General features: G+C 42.7%; 2 long non-coding RNA genes across 2 annotated transcripts in view; one reads left to right on the top strand and one right to left on the bottom strand.

Moving 5' to 3' along the window:
* Positions 1-13: 13 nt before the first annotated feature.
* Positions 14-9766, bottom strand: LOC109280797 (uncharacterized). The gene is made up of 4 exons (XR_002087215.2): positions 9343-9766; positions 6816-6839; positions 4856-4989; positions 14-103 (listed from the first exon to the last, which is right to left on the bottom strand). It is a non-coding gene; the product is annotated as an uncharacterized LOC109280797 (long non-coding RNA).
* Positions 95-20343, top strand: part of LOC109280795 (uncharacterized) — a 41148-nt gene continuing 20899 nt past the window's right edge. Inside the window, exon 1 of the long non-coding RNA XR_002087213.2 lies at positions 95-390. This is a non-coding gene — a long non-coding RNA (uncharacterized LOC109280795). The remainder of the gene's footprint in view (positions 391-20343) is intronic.

Genomic DNA, 20343 nt, shown 5'->3' with positions numbered 1-20343 from the left:
TTCAGCATAATGGGCAACATTGAAAGCAGCAAGGCGTTTGGTCGACAAGGTCAGAGTGCCTTTCATTCCTGCAATAATCAACCAGTGTAGCTCTTCCTCAGACCTGGGGAGAGAGAAGATAGAGGTCAAAAGAGCAATTACATTTCACATTGACTCCAGGAAAGGCTTGGAACACAAAACTGAAAAGAAAAACAGCATAGAGCTTCACTCTTTCACATTCCTTTTCTGGTCATTATTATTAAAACAGTGCAGCAACCATGTCCATTATAAGCATTATAACATGAAGAACCATTTTCCTCCACTGGATGAGATCTTTCTTCCCAGACATTTAGCACTGTCAGCATATTCCAAAGGAATGTAAATGAGATACACCACATATAACCAGACACAGTAAGTAAAGGCTATTAATTATGTTAAAAAATGTTAACCCTAGCAGACTGTGGAACAAGCAATTGTGTTAATTTCATTCTGTAATCAGTCCCTGAATTAGCATAACTTTATTTATTTAGCATTAAGACAACAATTTAGAAAATATAATTTAGTTGGAAATGTCAGTAATTTTCTGCTGGTATATTGTTGTTACAAAGTTACCTTTATTTGACCTTACAGCTGCCAGGCCTAATTACTTTAATGGTATTAATTGTACTGACCAGTCTGGTGGTGTAGCTTGTAACTCCTATTACTCCCTAGTTGGTATCATTGCAAAATGTGTCATGTGTGTTTTGCAGTCATGTTCCATTGTTTACTGGTACATTTTAAAGCAGAGTCTCCCAATGTTTTATCAAAAGAAAAAAGAAAAGAAAAGAAAACAACTCCATGAAGCATACATCTGAATCAGCCCTTTAAGCAGGGCAATCTACAAAGTCTAATGTTAATACAGTAAGATATTAGAAGAATGTAACTGATCCCATTTATTCAATGCCCTTCCCTTCAGCTGTATGAAAGCTGAATTAGTTCAGTGTTGACAAAGGATTAAGAAACTTGGTAGTGACATTCTTCACAGTAAACAAAACCTCCCTCATTCCACATTTCACACTGAAGGCAGCCACTTGAAGAATATTCATTTCTTTGTTTCCGGCTATAGAATGCAAACATGGCTCTATTCCATGGTTTCCTATGAAACAAAATGTGAATACAATGTCTCTATCCCACAGAACACCTGGTATTATTCACTACCCTGTTGAAAACACTTGAACACTGAAGAACTGAAAAACATACTTATTTTATCAATCATGACAAGCAACAGGATATTTTTCTCCTTGCAGTGTTACTTCTTAAAGACAAGAGGAAAAAAATATATGGAATTTGGCTCACGCTCTTTTTTTTAGAAACTACCTAGGAACTCTGCAAATGCAGTAAGATTAATCACAAGTAAGCATGATACTACTCAAGGCCAAATACTAAATCATGTATTCCTTATGAAGGCAAAACCAAATGAAATTAAGGCTTCAGTAAGGACTGAGTCAAAACAGAGTAAGAAATTCAGGATTTGGCATAGAGGCCATATATACACTTGTACAATTTACCCCCATATTACTATCAGTTCTAACACTGATTTAGCCAGGTTAGCATTTACATTGGCAGAGGCTGTACTGAAGACTCAACTGTGGTCTGGCACCGTCTTCTCCACCAATTTAGTAAAGACTGCTGAGGAGAGATTGTAAGCAAATTGGTAGTACAGTGAATTTCTAGCCACTAGGGGTGTTCTTACACATGCTCCAGGGGTGGAGGGCGCACTTTAATTAGAGCGGCTCTCAGGAGCTGTTCTAATTAAAGTGCCCACAGTGTCTTGTGTATTCAGTGTCCTGTGCTTCAAAGTGGTGGCGGGGGCACTTTTACTAAAGCTTGTTCAATGAGCTTTAGTTAAAGAGCCCCTGCCACCATTTTGAAGTGTGGGGACACTGAATACACAAGATGCTAAGGCTGCTGGAATGTACTAATTACATGGTAATTACAGTGTGTTGGAGCAGGCATCCCACACATATACAGGCACCCTAGGGCTTTCTCACTGTGTTTATTGCTGATTCTAAGACCATCTGTTTGAATGGGTAAGACTTTTAAAGTATATTTTACTAGTGAAGGGACAGATTTAGTGCAATTGTTTGTTTTACAATGAAACTTTGATTCTTCTCACTATTTCTTTAAATAAAGGTGGACTTTACTGATATAAAGATAGCTAGATCACATGAAAGAAGACATGCAACAAAAATAGACCACAGGGAATAATCCTGCACTAACAGGCAGCTCAACGATATGACTCAAAGGCTAGGGACAGAAGTTACGCATAAACTGGTTTAAGTGATCAGAAACTGGTTTAAACCTATAACAAAACAGGTTCAAAATGGCTGAAACTGGTTTAAGATAAACGTGGTTGAATGTAGTATCAGACTTAACTGATTTGCGTCAAACTGGTTTATGAAACTGCTATCCCAGACCCCTTCCTGGTTCAAGTTAAATCAGAGTCCCCCAACATCCCAGCATACTTTCCAGTCCTGGGCTGGGCTGTGCTGCCTGCTTCAAGTAAATGACTTTACTTTTAGGTAAATGACTTTATCATATGCAAGGAGATAGGTAAATAATAGATAAAGGGATATATATTTAACTGGAGTAAATTAGTCTCAAGTCAGTATTACCTAGGCTTTTCCTCACCTTCTCTACTTTACACTTCTTTGCCAATAGCTGACAGAATTTGTATGTTATGCTAAATTAATATGATAAAAGAATGTACAGAGCCTAATCATATCAAACAAGAAAACTATGACAGGGTGCAGACAGAGGTGCAGCTCCCAGCTGTAACTCAGAACATTTTCTACAAAGTATTCTGAGTTACAACATTCCCCAGACCAAACAGAAGTTCACTGTTGGTTCCAGGGCAGAGGGGAATCTAGCTGTGGGCTGGGAGCCTGCAGCCAGGTTCCCACAGCAATGACCAGGGCTCTCTGCCAGTGTTTGCTGTTTTCAGAATGGGAGGGGAGAAAGGCAATGGAGGGAGCTCATTCTTGGGGCTCCCCAGCTGGTGCTGAAGGATATAATGAGTGAATTGGAGCCCCCACCCACGCAACCCTCTAGGAGGGGCTGAGAAAACCCCAAACTGCTCCTTTTCTTCTTCCTATTCTGAAAGGCATACCATGCTAACTGGTATGCATTGGAGCAGGCTTGATTAATCTGGTCCAGTCTCACTGCCATTTTGAAGCACAGGACGCTGAATACATGAGACACTGTGGGTGCTTTAATTAGAGTGGCTCCCGAGAGCAGCTCTAATGAAAGTGCCCCTCCCACCCTGAAGCCTGTGTAAAGAAGCCCATAAAGAGAAAGTTGCATATGTCTGATGCTGGAGAAGGACGGCCCTCCTACCTTTTAGCCCTAGAATACAAGTGTCAAACATCTGGTCAGTGGGCCAGATGCAGCTTGCAGAGGTAGGTCATCTGGCCAGCAGGCTTTGTTGTCACAGCTGCCAGAGTTGCCTCATTGGTTCAACTCCAGAACCCAGAGGGTTAATGCTGTGGCTGCTCACCTCTACCCCTTTATATGTCACTGAAATTTGGGTTTTCAGTTGCCATTGGTGAATAAAATTGGCAGCATGGGAAAAGGCCCCCTCCTCACTCCTCCTTCCCCTGGATTAGCAGTAATAGTGTTAACCCCCTTGGTTCTCTAGCTCTGATTACACAATGGCTCTGGCTGCTCTGGCACCAGGGGTAGCTCATCCCCATGGTCTAGATCTGCCCTGTGGGGACAAATTAATTTGATGTTCCTGCTTTACAACCTAGTGACTAGGGCATCCTCCTAGGAACAAGAAGATTATGGCCTGGTGGTAAGAGCATGCCGCTGCAAAATGGGAGATGAGTGAGGGGAGAGGCTAGAATCTAATGGTGCCTGTAGACATGCCAGGAGGCTGCTCTGATGTGCTGTAATTATAGCGCACTCCAGTCAGCCTCGATGTCTCTTGTATCAGCATCCCCATACTTCAAAACAGTGGCAGGGTACTTTAACTAAAGCTTGTTGAGCAAGCTTTAGTTAAAGTATCCCTGCCACCATTCTGAAGTGTGGGGATGCTGATACACAAGACTGTGGGCACTTTAATTAGTGTGGCTTTCAGAGCAAAGCTAATTAAAGTAGTCTGCCTATCCCCGGAACATGTTAAAATGCCCTAACTCTCCAGCTCCCTGGGCAAATGTCCTAACTACAAGGCAGTGGAGTTGAAATGTTGGAGGCTCTGCCATTTTACTTCTATCTGGCACTATGAGAAAGTGCCACTATTTGCCATCATGTGGGTATCTAAATTTAGGTGTATAAAGGCAAAATAGGATTTGGTCCATAGAGACCAACCAGAATTTTCTTTTATGAAAGAAAGAAATTTAATATTAATCTATGTAAAATAAGAATATTGAAGGGGTGTGATAAAGCTTTTGTAATTGTTACATAGATGTATTTACACCAAAATTTCAAAGGTGACTAGCAGTTGTGGATTTTTTTTAATATTTAAGTAGAGACACTTTAAAAAGTCTTGATTTTAAGAAAGGGCTGAATATGCAGTCTGTGAAAATCAGGCCTCTCTACAATGTCTGAAATGGGGTCCTAAAATATGAGATAGTCAAAATTGTTAATTAATTTTTAAAACCTTGACCTTGATGTATAAACAGTAATTAATGGCTACTAGAACAAGGTTCTAATGTAGAACAAATTCAGTGATCATTCTTCACAAAAGCAGTTCAAGAAGTTAAGCATTGTGAAGATTATACTGGGACACTATTTACAAATGACATCAGTAGACCGCAAGTGCTTTGCAAAGGAGGTCAGTGTCATTAATCCTATTTTACAAATTGGGTAAATGAAAAAAATAAGTGAAGTGACTTACCCACTGTCATCTAGCAGCCCAATGGGAAGAGCTGGAAAAAGAAGCTATGTCTTCCAAATTCTATCCAGTGCTCTAGCCGGACCACATTTCTGAACATTTCAGGAGCGTGGAGATATTGCCAGTGCAATAGATATCTGTAGTACAGGGATCACACAGGAAAAGTAGTTTCAGATAGGAAAATGTATCTCATGCATTAATTTCTATAGTATCTACACAATTAAATCTGTTGAAATGAACATCTTAGAAATTTATATACGTCCCAAACTGTACAGTTTATAGTAAGCCCTGTAAAAATAAAGGACCTGGTCCCACTGAAATCAAGGAGTAAACACCCATGAATTTAATTTACAGGCAGACCAAGATCAAGACTAATATATATATTACTATAAACTGTATTGTTTGGAATACACACACAGTAAAATCTTTGTTATCCGGCATTTAAGTAACCAGAAATTCTATTAACCAGAATTTCCAGCCGGACACAGAGAGGGAAAGGATGAAGCTTGCATGTGGTGATGTCCACCGCCACCCACCACCCTGTGCTGCCACCGCTCTGCGTACAACCACTGCCACCCTTCCTCCCCTCTCCCTCTCTCTCTCTCTCTTCCTCCCCCTCTCCTTGCTATCTGAAAACTCCCGCTGGGTTATTTCAGATAACTGGAATTTTTACATAACTGGCAACCCCCTTATACCAGGGATGCCAGATAACAAAGATTTTACTGTGTGTGTGTGTATATATCTATAGCTATATACTCTGTGTGTGTGTATATATATATACTCTGTGTGTGTATATGTGTGTGTGTGTGTGTGTGTGTGTGTGTGTGTATATATATTTATTTATTTATTCATAAGAAGTATATGGAAATGCTACGTAGAAATATTTCATGAGGGACTAAGTCTGGGAAGGAATGAGATGCTGATGGAATTCTTTAAAAAATGCTAACCATGTCAGCCTAAACATGCATTCATTTTGCAATTTCAGTTTTTATTGGGGAGTATTATCTGCTTCTTTCCTTTCTATTCCTTCTGGTACCTATTCAGAGTTCTGGGGATAATCAAAAATTCAAATCATACTATTAGGAAACCTAAGATTTTTAAAATTAAAATACCATTGAAATGCCATGATTCATTACATTATAAATTATACATTTTACCAGTTAGCAGACCCCACCCCCCAAAAACTCCAGGCTCACTGCTCAACAATACTATAAAATAAACCCTACCTAAGTCATAATTCAATCTCCAGCTCCTTTACAGATAAACCTCCAAACTCCCTAAATGCCTCCAAGATAAAAAGGACTTTGCAGCATGCCCAGAAGAATAATGAATATTATACAGAGGACCTAGTAAGAAGAAGGAGACTAAATTACACACAAACTGGCTGTTTTACTATGCAAAACTACTATTTAAGCCAAACCAAATTCCTTCGTGGCTGATTTTTATCAAGCTTCAACTAGCTATAGAATAGCTACCAAAAGAAATCCCCATTGAGAATAACTCCACAAATAGGGTCTAAAATCTCCATGTTAGTGATCCCTAAATTTCTACAGATATCTTTCCAAGAACCTCTTAATCTCTGCAAATTGCCAATAAGATCTGCTTTAAAACAGCTTGTCGTCAATCCCAGTTCCCACTGTTGTAATTCAAAGAAATTCACTACCTCTGATCACTTAGAAGGGGCTCTAACTTCTAAGAGCACACCTCAGGAAGCTTTATATTAAACAACATAATCTCACACTGATCTATCTCTGTCATCTTTAGCATACAGTATCAGTAGCCTGACTGCTATTAACAACATGCAGACTGAAGTAAAAATGAGTGGCTCAGAACCATGAATACTTCAAAAATTGCCAGACTATTATTACTAGGAAGTGCATCAGGACTGTTATTTCAGTGCCTCAGCTCACAGCTTCTCATCATCTCAGGAATCAAGAGGCAGGGATGGCAAAAGTCACTTTACCTTTTTGCACTTCAGTTCCTCCACCTGCAAGACAGATATAAAGATGCTTACCTTCATTGCAAAGTATTTTGAGATCTATTGATGAAAAGCACTGTATAAAATCTAGGTATTGCTAGTGGTACAAGAAGTTCTAGTAATAGCATGGGAGGAAATTTTCATGATATTCTCCACTGCAAATTTAGACTAGCATGTAGATAGATGAATCTACAAATCTTTATTAATATTAAAATTGCTAATATCATGAACGTTGTGGTTGTTAATGCTAATATAAAGGTTCTCCTACATACTATTACATTATAACACAGACATACCAAGGAATAGTAGAAATGCAAAAGCTTTAGCGTTGCTTAATTATATTAATAGATAGTAGCAAAGTTCTTTGATAGTGAATAAATAGCCATATTTTTTGTTTAAAAAAACAAACAGCATGTAGTTTCCTAAGCATTGTGTGATATTGTCTGACAAACCTACTAAATCAAAGGATATCCACCAGAGTAATGCTCCAATTCTTATATCATCAAGTATACATAGTGCAAGTAGCAAGACTTCAAAAAGTCCAAAAATACTGTTTTTTTCCAGCAGAATTTAAACTCTCCCTTTCTTAGCCATATTTATCAAAATCCTTTTAGCATGCATGAAAATGCTGAATAATGTATAAGCAATGATAAAGCTTGGGAATTCTAGGAAAAATGTTCCAATGCCTACTTTTGGAACAGTGCATTGGGAGCGCTGTTCCTGTAAAACTCCTGCCACAATAGTTCCTGAAAAATTAAAAGGGCCCACACTCCTTGGAAGTTAGGGAGCTAGGATCCTTCCTGTTCCTAATTAACAGTGCCCTACTGTGCTTAACAGGGAGATTTTCACAGGCCCAGTGGAAGTCAGGCACACAAATCCCATTGAAAGTCAGAAGAAAGTAAGATAATTCTGCTTTTCTGCATTTGTGAAAGCCCTTTTTGCCTTTGTAAAACCTCCCTCTGAAAGATAGGTAAGATCCTAGGCTCCTTGCCTTCCGTTGATTCTTCAGTGATATCTCTTAAGACTTCACCTCACAAAATGTGTTTTTTTCTTCTGGTTACATCTCACAGAGGGAAATATATACAATATTTTGCATTCAGGATTGCATATGAAGCTGTCTATGCACTGTGCCTGCAATAGTGAATAAATTTATCCACAACCTCCAACCCTCCTTTTCGTGCGTGAACCTAGCTATATTAGCCAATGGTATGCAAGTTTCTGCATCAGCCTCAGCCTGCTCATCTGGGGTAAGTGCAGGCAGTCAAAAAGCCTAAGACTGAATCAATTCAATCTTCGCAGGTTAATCGAAGCTCCATAGACTGAACTGATAAGCAGGAGAACAGACATTCACTTTTGATTCCGGAAATGCAGCCACATGCCTGCAGTGTCCAGGCCAGAAGCCAGAGGGTGCTAGAGCATGCTTCCCTGCTCTGCTGGAGCAGACCGCTTGGGCCAAGGCTAGCCTGCCCACCCTGTGAGTGGGGCTTGCTGGGCAGGTATCATACATCCTGGGATGGTGGCGAACTGTGAGTTAACTTGAATCAGGAAGGGATCTGGGACAGAAGTTCCATAAATCAAAGTAACTTAAATCAGTTAAGTCTGATACTGCATCCATCCAGGTTTATCTCTAAACTGGTTTTTAGCCATTTTGGAAGTGGTTTATGTGCACTGAACTTCTGTTGTGTTACAGATTTGAACCGGTTTTTGATCCCTTATACCAGTTGATGTCTAATTTCTGTCCCTAGCCCAGGTGCATATGCATGGAGATGGTTGCTGCTAAAATAATATCCAGTAGCATGACTCTATCACCACTAACACTGACTTCAATTACAGGTTTTTGTGCATTAGTTACTTAAGAATTATACTAATTTATATTTACTTTCCTACTTGAGAAGTCACCCAAAAGCCCAGAATGAAAACCTGTAGACATATTCTCATTTTTCAATTGAATACCTTCAGTATTTGGGGAATGTAAAGAAATATTAAGAAACTTAAAAGGCATTCGTTCAAATTTAAATAATTAAAAAAAATCTCCAATTTGAAATATATTTGTTCAATATCTTTCAAGGATTCAAACCTCATTTAAACTGTCACCACAGCTTCAACTGTGCAGTCACTACAGCACTAATGACTATCATTTTACATAAATCTTTTGCCTTTCACTGCTATTCTGTTCCCTTCAGCTGCTCTCTGGCTCTTTTTAGCCTCATGGACTTATTAGGCATTAATGACCTTTTTTTGGATCCCCTTAAGTTTTCTGCCTTGTCCCATTAGTCCTTTCTTCCTGAGAAAAATGTCTTTGGATGCTATCCTTGGCACTCTTGTGAGTTTACAATTAACTTTGATCCCTCACATTAATATCCTGTCAGTGCTTCCCTGTTTGTTAGTATTCTCACAATCTTCTAGTGTTCTTCCTACAGATGAATGTGACATACATTCAGATTACTGAGATTCACCCAATGTTTTGTCCCATTACGTTTTCATGTCATAAACAGATCAGAACCCAGCTCACCTTCCTTCCAGGTGACTACCTTAATCAGAGTCATACTCCTTCTTGTATTTTCCTTCTGGCTCCAATCATTAATTATTTCCTGCAGGGGCACAGATTTTGCAAGTGAGATTGAAAATGTCCACCCATCTCAGTACACTCTAATGGTTAGGGCCGTCTGAGGTGGGAGAAGTGGGTTTGAAGCCCTTCAGTCATAGGGCCTTTGCCTATCGCTGCCTGGATGAGCACTCTGACCTCTTGGTCTACTGTATAAAAGAAGGTAGCTCCTTCACTGGTTACCTTTTAAAAGAAAAAAAGTGACTTTTATTTAGTTCTTCAAAGAAAGGTTGTAAAAGCTTAACTTGAGGAGAGTACTTGGTAGCTGTGTTGGTCTGAGACAAAAAGACACAGAAAAAACTAGAACTCTTGGTTCCTTTTTGTCTTTTTGTCTCAGACCAACACGGCTACCAAGTACACCCCTGAAACATGGAAGATGATGAATTTTAGCCGATTTTGGATTTTAAACTTCATTGCAGAACAACAAGGAAGTTTTTTTACCTCCCTGCCTCCCATCTGACACCTTCAGGGAAGGAATTCTACCTGATCAACACATCAAAGAGCTACTCAACACAGCTCATAAAGACACTGTCATGGACCCAGAGGGACACCCTTCCATCTTCAGCTCCCTCTGTGCAAAAATGAAGTTTATTTCCTACCTATGGGGACTTTTTACCATCTTGTACCATCTACACTTTTCCCAGAGCCTGATGAAGGGACTTTGATCCTGAAAGCTTGCAGAAAAGGACAATTTTCTTGCCATTTTCCAGTTGGTCTAATAAAAGGTATAATTTTGGAACCAAGAGTTCAATTTTTTTATATGTCTAACTTGAGAGGGGTTTTGGTGGAAGGAAAACCCCCATGCACTTTTGTGTGAAAGAGTTTAAGACTCACTTCTATCTTCAGCATTTTCCTCTGGTCTAGCTGTAGGGGTACGTTGAGGTCGCTGTCTCTAAGCAGCTCTTTGATCAGCATACTGTCTGTTTTGGGTCTCATTCTGGGCCCTCTAAGGTATTTCTATACAGTAGAAGGTAGCACTACGTAGACTACCCTGACCTAACTCTGAATGAATTAGCTCCAGAACTGGAAGCAGCGTAGCTCTGTTGGCTTGGTGCTGCCAATAGACTAATTAGCCCTACAAAAAAAAACGGGTTTATTAGCCAGGTATAGTTCCTTGCTAATACAACTATATTGCTGGGAGTTCCAGAGCCTAGTATGCAGTGTCTGCTTTGGGGTATCTCTGCAGGGTGCTTTCTTGTACTTTAAAGGCAGACCCTAAATATCTGTATTCACTTTCCCCTTGCACAGGGATCTGAAGTACCTCGCTCAGTGTTTTTGAACTCCCTGTGGTGGCCAAGCTACTAAAAATTATGTGATAGAGCCTACATCATTTTTTGGATATGGGCCTTATGTGACATAAGAACGTATGTCCCATATTGTCTTAGATTGTTAGGACACTTCATATCATGGTCTTTTAATGAACTACTTTGCTGTTTTGAAATTTTACCCTTTGATTACAACTCCCTCCTACCCCCAAAAAACCCAACAAACAAACAAACAGACAAAAGCCAATTATCATAATTTATCAAAAAACAATTATCATCATAATTTATCAGCTTAGGACAACTGTGATAAATCCTACATCATTGCAGGATGTTACCTTCCTGAACTGACAGCAGCATCACTCTGCAAGTACAGAAAGAAGAGTCAATTTTCAGTGTAAACAAGCTTTCTCAATAATCAAAGTTGTGGGAAAAGAGACTGTCCCAGGGGAGCCAGGGTTACAGGAGGATCCCAGGCCAAAACTAAAGAAAGCCCCACTTACCTCCTGCAGGGGCCGAAAGGCGTGGGGAAATGCACGTGGCAAAACCGCCTGCGCAGTTCATCAGCCGCGCCCATATCCAGCTGGGGCCAGGTGACGTCAATGGGAGATGCCACCCGGCGGAGATAAAAGGCTGCCCTGAGGGCACAGGTAAGGAGCAGGGAAACGGAGGCTCCGCAGGGAAGCCCACGACCCGAAGGGCGCAACTGCAGCGTCCGGCCGGCCGAGAAGGTGGGGGCGGAGCCAGCACCAACAGAGAAGCCGGCACCAGCGCAGGAGCCAGCAGCGGAGCCGGTGAAGGCTCCAGCAGAGAAGCTGGCAGTGAGGCCGGCGAAGACTCTGGCAGAGGCACCATCAGGAGAGCCGGCGAAGGCACTGGCAGAGAGGCCGGCAGAGAGGCCGGCAGAAGAGCCAGCGAAGGCACCGGCAGAGAGGCCGGCAGAAGAGCCGGTGAAGGCACTGGTAGAGGCACCGACAGGGAAGCCAGCAACGGAGCCGGCATCAGCAGAGGAGCCGACAGCAGGATCAATTGGCAAGCCAGCAGAGAAGTTGGCAGGGAAGTCGACTGGCTAGCCAGCTAGGTGGCTGATAGGGAAAAAAGCTGTGAAGCTACCGTAGGGAGTAGCCCCAAGTGGGACCAGCCACTAGGTTCAGGGGAACTCCAGGTCCGCTGGTTCCCACTTTGCTCCAGCAGTCACGGTGGTGGGGAGTGCACAGTGAGTCATGGTGTGGGTAAGATAGGGAACTGGGCCAAGGGATAGACAAGGCTAGGACAGAGGGCCTCGGTGCCTACATACTTGAGCCGAGACCCAGGGCCACTGGATGCCCATGGCTGGGGTAGAGTCTGAGAAGAACCAGGGGCGCTAGAGGGCCAGAAGACCCACGATCAAAGGTGGTGAATTGCCAGGGTGTAGGGGAGGTCGGAGCCCCGTGAGTGCCTGCCACACAGCGTGACGGCCTTGAAGGCTACCTCAAGGGGGAACCCCTCCACTGAGGTTACATTCAAAGCCATGGCAGGCGAGATAAGGGGAACCCCAGACATCAGCCAGGGTAGCCTTTGGGGTCCACCCCCAGGCCTTGGACAGAAAAGATCACTGGTTCGGGCCAAGGCTGCAAGAGAGCATCTAATAGAACAGAGGCAGGCACAGAGACAAAAGTCTCTTTTGGTTCTTACTGAACTTTTCTGTCAGTTTACATCTAGACACTGTACATGTAATAGGTCCCAAATGCCAGGCAAGTTATTTCATTGATCAAATAGAAATATCAAGAACAATTTTCAGGAGTCAGCTCATTAGAGTGAATATAATGACAGAGGCATAGAATGACAATGGTCATATTATTTATGGACATTCATCTACTCTAGTTATGATTACCATGATTATAAGTGTAAATTGGGTCTTTATGTGCACAGTTGGCCAAGTAGATGCAGACTTCACCATTTGAATCTACTATATGTATTTTACATGCACAGTGCTTTTACTAGCATAGATACGTTTGTACTGGCAATTCTACAGAGCTAGAGAGGGCCTTTAAACACTAGTTGAGGTCCTGGCTTAGAGTATGGTAAAATAATAATTTTATACCTTTTGTACCCATTACAAAAATTTCAAATGTAAGTAGTAAAAACTGACAAAAGTTTTAGTCAGAAGGTAAGACCTTGTCTTTTTGAACTTGGAAACCAACAAGAAAAGCTTAAAGTAATTTTGAAGAAACTGAAATCTAGTACTTATTATCCAGAATCAATGAAGTTAGCTGTAGCCTTTCTGCATACCTTTTCTGTCTTTCCAGCTCATTATTAATCCAACCGTTTGTATGGTAAGCAAACAACAGCATTGTCCAGATGCCGTAGTGTTAAAGGCAAAAACAAGAAAGGATGATTCTTCTTGCATATACAAGCAGAGACGGAAAACTGCTGAAGAGATGGAGAGAGTAGCAAGAAAACAAATTAAAAGTCCTCCACAATGCAGAGCCTGGCCTAGGTTTCAAGAATTGTTCTAAAAATATTTTAAAGGAAATCTCTTTTATATAATATTTTTCTCCTAGCTATCTTGGGAGAAAATACTAGTCTTGAGTTATAGACTCCTTCTGAACTGTTGTCCTATTGCAATGGACTCATTGCATCTAATTTTGAGTTATGCAAAACCAAAAATGTGCAGGCTAAGCAAAACTAGGATGTGATACTGCAGCCAGCAGTTCCTTTGGAGTCTTGGGGTTAGCCACAGTGTAGTATAATAAAAACACAGAGTACTAGTAAAAACAGTTACAAAGCCAGAGCTGTATAACAAACAAAAAATGGTGTTCACTGACATTTCAGGCTTGAGTTTGAAAAGGTCAGATGTGCAATGGTGCATAAAAAATGTGCATGCAATTGCTTGCCTAATTTATTTCCCCAATTACTATGATTGTATGTGTAAATCAGGTTTTCTGTATGCATGTATTCAGCTAAATGCATACTTCACCATTTGCACCTGCAGATACCTAGCTGACATGCAGTCACTTTAACTGAATACATGGGTTTACAATGGTGTGCCTGACTCAAAAAAATCAGGGGCCTGAGAGCACTGGCATTAGACCTGTTCACACCAGCTGAGGATATGGCATATGTCAAAAAGAATAATAATGGGGTAATAATTGTTATTGGTTTACAAAGTGAAATGGTTTTGGAGCCTAGACTATGAAGAAGAGGCAGCAAGGGAGAAGTATGAACTGGAAAAAGTGATATTGCAGGAACTAGGGGCCAGAGACTCAACATGTTTTCCAATAACTGGTATGCAACATTCCACTGAAGTGGCTGTTTCATTAGTGCTGGAGTCTGGGTCTTCTCTCTCCTCACTTGTTACACCTTAGAACTCAAGTGCTACAAATATCAACGCACCTGGTAGTCAAAGATTACACACACTTGACAGTAAAATACCTTTACACACATAACAAAATGAGTTCTGCAGTTGTCTCAGCTCTTCTGCTCGAAGGATAATACTGCCTGAAACTACTGGCTGTGATGTATGGAAATAGTCTAATAAAATCTTAAAAGTAGCTTCTGCAAATAGAAGAAAAATCGTATTTTTCTCTAGCCACTCTTTGCAATTGAGGTTTCCCCACAGGTTTTGAAAGGAGAAAAAAACCCAGCTGTTTTAGTCTGGGAAAAAATATGGCTACTCTTTCTAAGCCCAAGCTGTGTTTAAACTTGAGATGTGTTTTGCATATGCCAAATATAGTTGCCTTCTCAGTTACAACTCCCAAACTTGCATTTGTGCACCTAGTTACACTGTCTCCAAATCCCTGTTTGCACAGGCACCTGTGAGCATTCACACATCATGAACATGCAGGTGTACTACTGAAGGCCTACAGAAAGTTTAGAGCCAAAGGCTAGGTTCTTCACAAGGCTAAGACTGCATTCTATACTGCAGGTAGTACAATGTGCATTCAATTGCTAAACTCACTGAGTAGCTAATAGCCTAAAGCTATTATCTGTGTCTGGTTGCATGCCACTTATACCAGCCCAGTCTCTTGTAATGCGGACATATTGGAGGCACGCTTGCAATTATAAAGGTCAAAACAAGACCATTTTCTGGTTCCAAGGAATTATTAATTATTTTCTGCAAAGGTACAGGTTTTGTAGGTGGATAGAAAATGTCCACCCATCTTGGTACACGCTAATAGTTAGGGCTCTCTGAGGTGGGAGATGTGGGTTTGAAGCCCTTTGGTCATAGGGCCTGTGTGATCACTGCCAACATGACAACTCAGCCAACCTGAGCTTCTGACAACCTCAAGGATCATGGTGAAGGGGAGGAAGGTTTAAACATGGCTCACAGCTACCTTTCTCTTCCTGTGGAGCTTATCTGGCCCCTAATGTCTAATAAAAAAGGAGCTATTTCCTTATTAATTTTTGAACCTCTTAAGTATTATTTTGATGTTATGCAAAATACTGTGTAAAACCCACAAAATCAGCTCTGGACTTGGGATTTTAATTCTGCTTTTGTAAAGTGAGTCTCACATGACATTCTGTAAGAAAGAGCTCAGTTCACAGCCATGTGATTAAAACAGCTTCCCACCCCCCCTAACAAAACATTGTATGGAGCTCAGTTTACAAAAGCAACATTAAAATCCTGGGTTTTGCTACAGTAGGTAAAAATCACTTAGTGTGATTAACCACTTACTGGATGACCAGCCAGAGCAGGAGAGTTGAGTAAATTAGAGGAAATCACTACAGTTATTTCCTTCCTAAATCGGAGGCCTGGTGTGGAAGTATTGAGGGAGCAGTTGCAGGTGGATCTAAGCCATAAAAATACAGTGCAGAACTCAGGAGACACTAGAAGAATGGGACAATAAGGCAAATTGGAAGCGTGTGCAAGAGAATAAACAGCTGTTCAAGAATTAATTTAATGTCTTTATAGCGATCTGCAGCATGGTGAAAATGGTCTCTCTGCTGGATTTGTGCAAACAGTTCAGTTTTTCTCTCTTTTATCAGTCATGAAGCACTCTCCGAATTTCACAGAGAAGGCCCAACGTTCAAGTACCCTTGCCACAATTTTAAGAACTCTGCAAGGAAGTTTATTCTTACCCTAAAACTGTGGTTTTCAGTCTGTGGTCTATGGACCCCTGGGGGTCTCCAGACTATATCTAAGGGGTCCACGAAAGATGACTATGATGAATCAAAAGTATGTGAATACTCACACTTACAATTCAAAGGTGTCTGCACATCCATTCAAAATTGTCAAAGGGGTCCACATCTCCATTCACATTTTTTAGGGGTCTGCAAATGAGAAAAGGTTGCAAACCACTGGCCTAGAACATTATGTCATTAGTGGCCTTCTTTGTAGTGCTGAGAGTACTCTCAGGGCTAATGAAAGCGCTGAACAGCAACTAGAACTGGATGAGCAGGGAAGTTTAAAAAATGCTTACTTAAAAATAGATATTGAACCAAAAAAGAGAAAAAAACCTGTAATGTATTTGCCAAATTAGAGCACATATGTGCAGGTTAGCCACTTTATCTTAGGCTTTAGCTTCCCTTTCATGTCATGACTGACTCCAAACTGTGCTTGGGTAGATTTGCCCACCACAGCACAGCCTGCTTCAGAGAACTAGAAGCCATTCTTTCACCCCAGCTTCATCTTTTACCATGCTGTGCCACTGTAAGTCATCAAGAGGTAACGATCCAATAAAGGCCATATTGCTAAAGGGAAAAAAAAGCTTAGTCTGAAAAACTGCATTTTAAACTTGCGGAGTTTCTCCCCAACCTTTCAAACTCTGCCTAGGCAGGATATTCCAGCTTTTCCTGTTCACTGAAGCCTCAGATGGGGTTTTTGGCACAGATATTAAGGATATAAGATGAAATGTCATCATTTAATAATTAATGCCATTCTAATCCCCATCCCCTAACTTCAGTGCAGAGAATATGACATAAACAACATGGAAGTCCTTAAAATGCAGTGCTTGCCATGGCACTGTATCATGGGATGAGAAAGGGTTCTGAATACCCCATATCAACTAATGAGGTATGGAAGCTCTTTTATAGCAAATAAACCAAACACAAATCACTTTAATCATTCTGTGCTTCCTGTTCAGTCCTTTCCTTCTAACCAAAATGTACTACCTGGCATAAACTGAGGTAATGTCATTAAACTCAATAAAGATATGCTGATTTACACCAGCTGAGGATATGGTCCATCTTTTGAAATGATAATAAATATGAGCCCCTTGATTTGGGTAGGTCCCTACTTATAGGTGAGCGAATGGTCTAATGTGACTTCTTGTTAAGTTGGGGTATGTTCATAGCAAAATGTGTGGTTGCCTACTTTGATATTCAGCATGTTTTTGGCTTGATGATTGTTCTCATGGAAGACCGATGATCGTGATTTATTGATGCTCCTCCCTGAACTCATGCATTTCAAACAACCTCCTCTCCAACCCCCATGCCACTGACCTGGAATGGAGCAGAGGGACTAGGGCTGGTACTCCCTACTGTTTTGGGGGGCTTACCAGTCTGTGTTACATTGAGTAGGGTCATAAATCTGGGTAATTGTCAACAGACTGGCCCATCCTTCAAGATCACATTGCTTTCCTGAGACAGGTCATCATGTTTACCTGGATCCACTCGATACAAACCCTAACCTAACCTGACCCCGATATACATGGAAAGGTTTTTTTGAGCCCCACAGCCAACATTTGTTGGTAACCAACCAACACATCTCCACATCTTTGCTGGTGATCTTCTTGGTACTGTTTGGCAGAGCATCTATGAATGAGCACCACTGCAGGTAAGGTGCAGAGAGAAATGGGCCATGACACTTAGGGTTCCCAGGCTTCCCAGGTGCCAGAGCAGGGGGACCTAGGCATCTGGGTTTTTTCCATTTGGGAGGCAGAACATTGACATTCTTTGCCATGGTCATTGCTAGGCTGTAAGCAGATGCGTAGGTTCTGACCCTGGGCAGAGGAAGGAGTCCAGGCAGGGGACATACCAGAGTTCCCTTGGTACCTCTCTTGTCTGTGGACTTCACTTTTCCAGGGCCAGGAACATGCTGTGAAGGTCCAAGAATGAGGTCTATGAATGGTCAACTACTCTTTGAGGGAGGTTGCATGTGCCACTACGGAGCTGAGAGAGACACCCCTGAATGACATCAGGTCCACCTGTCACAGGGAGACCAGCGTCCTCCCAGGTTGGAGTGGTGGGGCAGGCTGCTGCCCGCACCCTCGCACCATGGAGAGCCCCTCTCCAGGGACTCTTCCCTAAGGTGACACACCCAAGAGTCCCGTGGGGCAGGGGAGAGGGCCCTGGATAGTGGCCATGGAGGAATGCATCATACCACACATTGATTGGGGGTTGCTGGGGGTCAGGGAGGGGCCCAGAACAGGAGATTTGGCACATGGGAGCTGCCAACATGAGGCCTGAAGAGCCAGGAAAGCCTTTGGCAGGGTCCACTCTGGGGAGCAGCAATACAGAAGGGACAGGATACCAGGCTGCCCAAGACTTGATGACAGGGCTGGCATTGACTCAGCCCACCTTCCAAGGCTAACTTGTCACACCCAGTCACTGGAAGTTGCCATCACAGATGCAGGGCCCTGAAGAGAACAGGGGATAGGGAGAGCATCCCACCGGGCCAGGCCACTGTGGGCCCAGGTCCCACTGTGGGGAATGGCAGCCCCCTGGGTTCTGGTCCAAGTTCAGGAGTGGGCAATGTTTTACAGTTTTTCTTGATTATAACCCCAAAAAGTTTGGCAACTGCAACATTTAATTAAACCGAGGGGCATTAGTTTACCTCATGGCCATAAATAACTGGTGCCTCCCGAGACTGGGGCGGGGGGTACCATTTGTAGGTGGCAGTGTCGGCGGTGAGCAGAGACTGCCTGCAGACACCAGTGATGGCGTCGGCAGCTGGGGGGGAGTAGTAAGCAATGAGTGGGGACCGCTTGCAGATGCCAGCAGCAGCAAGCAGCAACTGTTCACAGATGCTGGTGGCGGTGGGGGGGGGGGGGGGGTGAGTGGGGACTGCCTGCAGATGCCAGCAGCAGTGGCAAGTGGCAACCGCCTGCAGATGCTGGCATTGACAGCGAGTGGCAGGGAGGACAGGTGACTGCCCACAGACACTGGCATCAGCAGCATCAGTGGCCAATCTCAGGGGGGCGCAAGTGCCTCCCATGCCCCCCATGCATCACCTATGTACATGGCATTCCCCTTGCTGGCTGAAGGTTTTGTGTTTGTTAAATTGAACCTCCCATGGCTGCCTATCCTCCTCCCCACTCAACGGCATAACCACCTGATGCAGGCAGAGGCGTTCCTCACTCTCTCCATGTTAACGGAAAAGAAGGTTCCAAGTTCGAGTGTGGGAAACATTGCACACTTTTTATTTAATAAATACACTAACAGTTTGGCAGCTTGAACATTTGATTAAAACAAGGCACATCTCTTCCTTGTGCCACATTCCTGAACACCCCAGTGTGTACCCCTTGGCAGTGTGTGCATGGAAAGGGGAAGAGGGATGGTGCTAGGACAGCCTACATTGTGGGCAGTGGTGCCTATAATGCAGGGCAAGAGGAGCCTGGGGCAGCAGACTAATGGCCTGGTGCTAGGGTGTCAGCTTGAAGCCCTCAGGCCCTACTCATCTGAGGAGGGCTCCTAGTTTATGTGAGGGAGAAAGCATCTGGCCAGGACTCTGGGCAGCCTGCTGTGGTGCAGGGCTGGGACCACACACATCGGTGCGGGACTTGCCTTCTCCCCTATCCCTGCACCACATGGGCTTACTGTGCCAGGCCCAGCCTGTAGTTGAAGTGCTCCTTTTGGCAGTCCAGCTATCCCCATAGGGCCTCATAAGCTTTCTCAGGACGGGGTAGGCCAGGCCCTGAACAAGGATTGTGGGGGACAATGATGAAATTGAGGACCCTGGGAGTATGCCTGCTCTCCATCATCCTAGGGACGGGAGTTGTGCAGGATGTGGACATCATCCTCATCAGCCGTGTAAAAGTTGGTGGCTCAGTCATGCCCTGGATGCCTGGGTTCTGTGTGCGTGTCCCCCAGACACCTGGAGTGTGTGTGTGTGTGTGTGTGTGTGAACACCTGTACCTAGCCCATGCATTTTCCTGTTCCATAGGACAGTATTTCAGTTTTGAGCATGACAATCATAATTGCTCCTCATCTTCCTGGGATCTTCTCTTTTTTTCTTATTCTACTACAGTCACAATGCACTACTCATCATGCTCCTTAGCCTCCCAGCCAGCTGAATTTCCTAACTTACCTATAAAATTTGTAACTATAACAAATCCATGGAGTTGTTCTCAGCAGGCCAGTTAGATTAAACATACTACGTATAAACATAAAATAGCAGAAATGTTTGTTGTGTAAGTAACAAGGTCACTGACCGTTCAGCTGTAGGAGCAAATACGATTAAGACTGGTGATAATCTTTAGAAAGATAGTAATTTATCTCCATTTGTAGAGTATTATCTTTGTTCTACAGCTATCATAGAGAGCAAGGTTAACAAATACTCAGCGATGAATTTTTGAAAGCTTTAGTCAGATCTCGGTTTCTTAAACTCTTCCAAAGGGCTGTCAAAGGCTGCGAAATAAAGTGTCAAATACGTACACAGACTTACTTAATGGCCTTTATCTGAGAAAGTGGTCTATGATTCATACAGTCACTACCTTTACTTAAG

Source organism: Alligator mississippiensis, chromosome 3 (assembly GCF_030867095.1).
Source record: "Alligator mississippiensis isolate rAllMis1 chromosome 3, rAllMis1, whole genome shotgun sequence".
NCBI classification, from domain to species: domain Eukaryota; kingdom Metazoa; phylum Chordata; order Crocodylia; family Alligatoridae; genus Alligator; species Alligator mississippiensis.
This window is presented reverse-complemented; position numbering and strand designations above follow the sequence as displayed.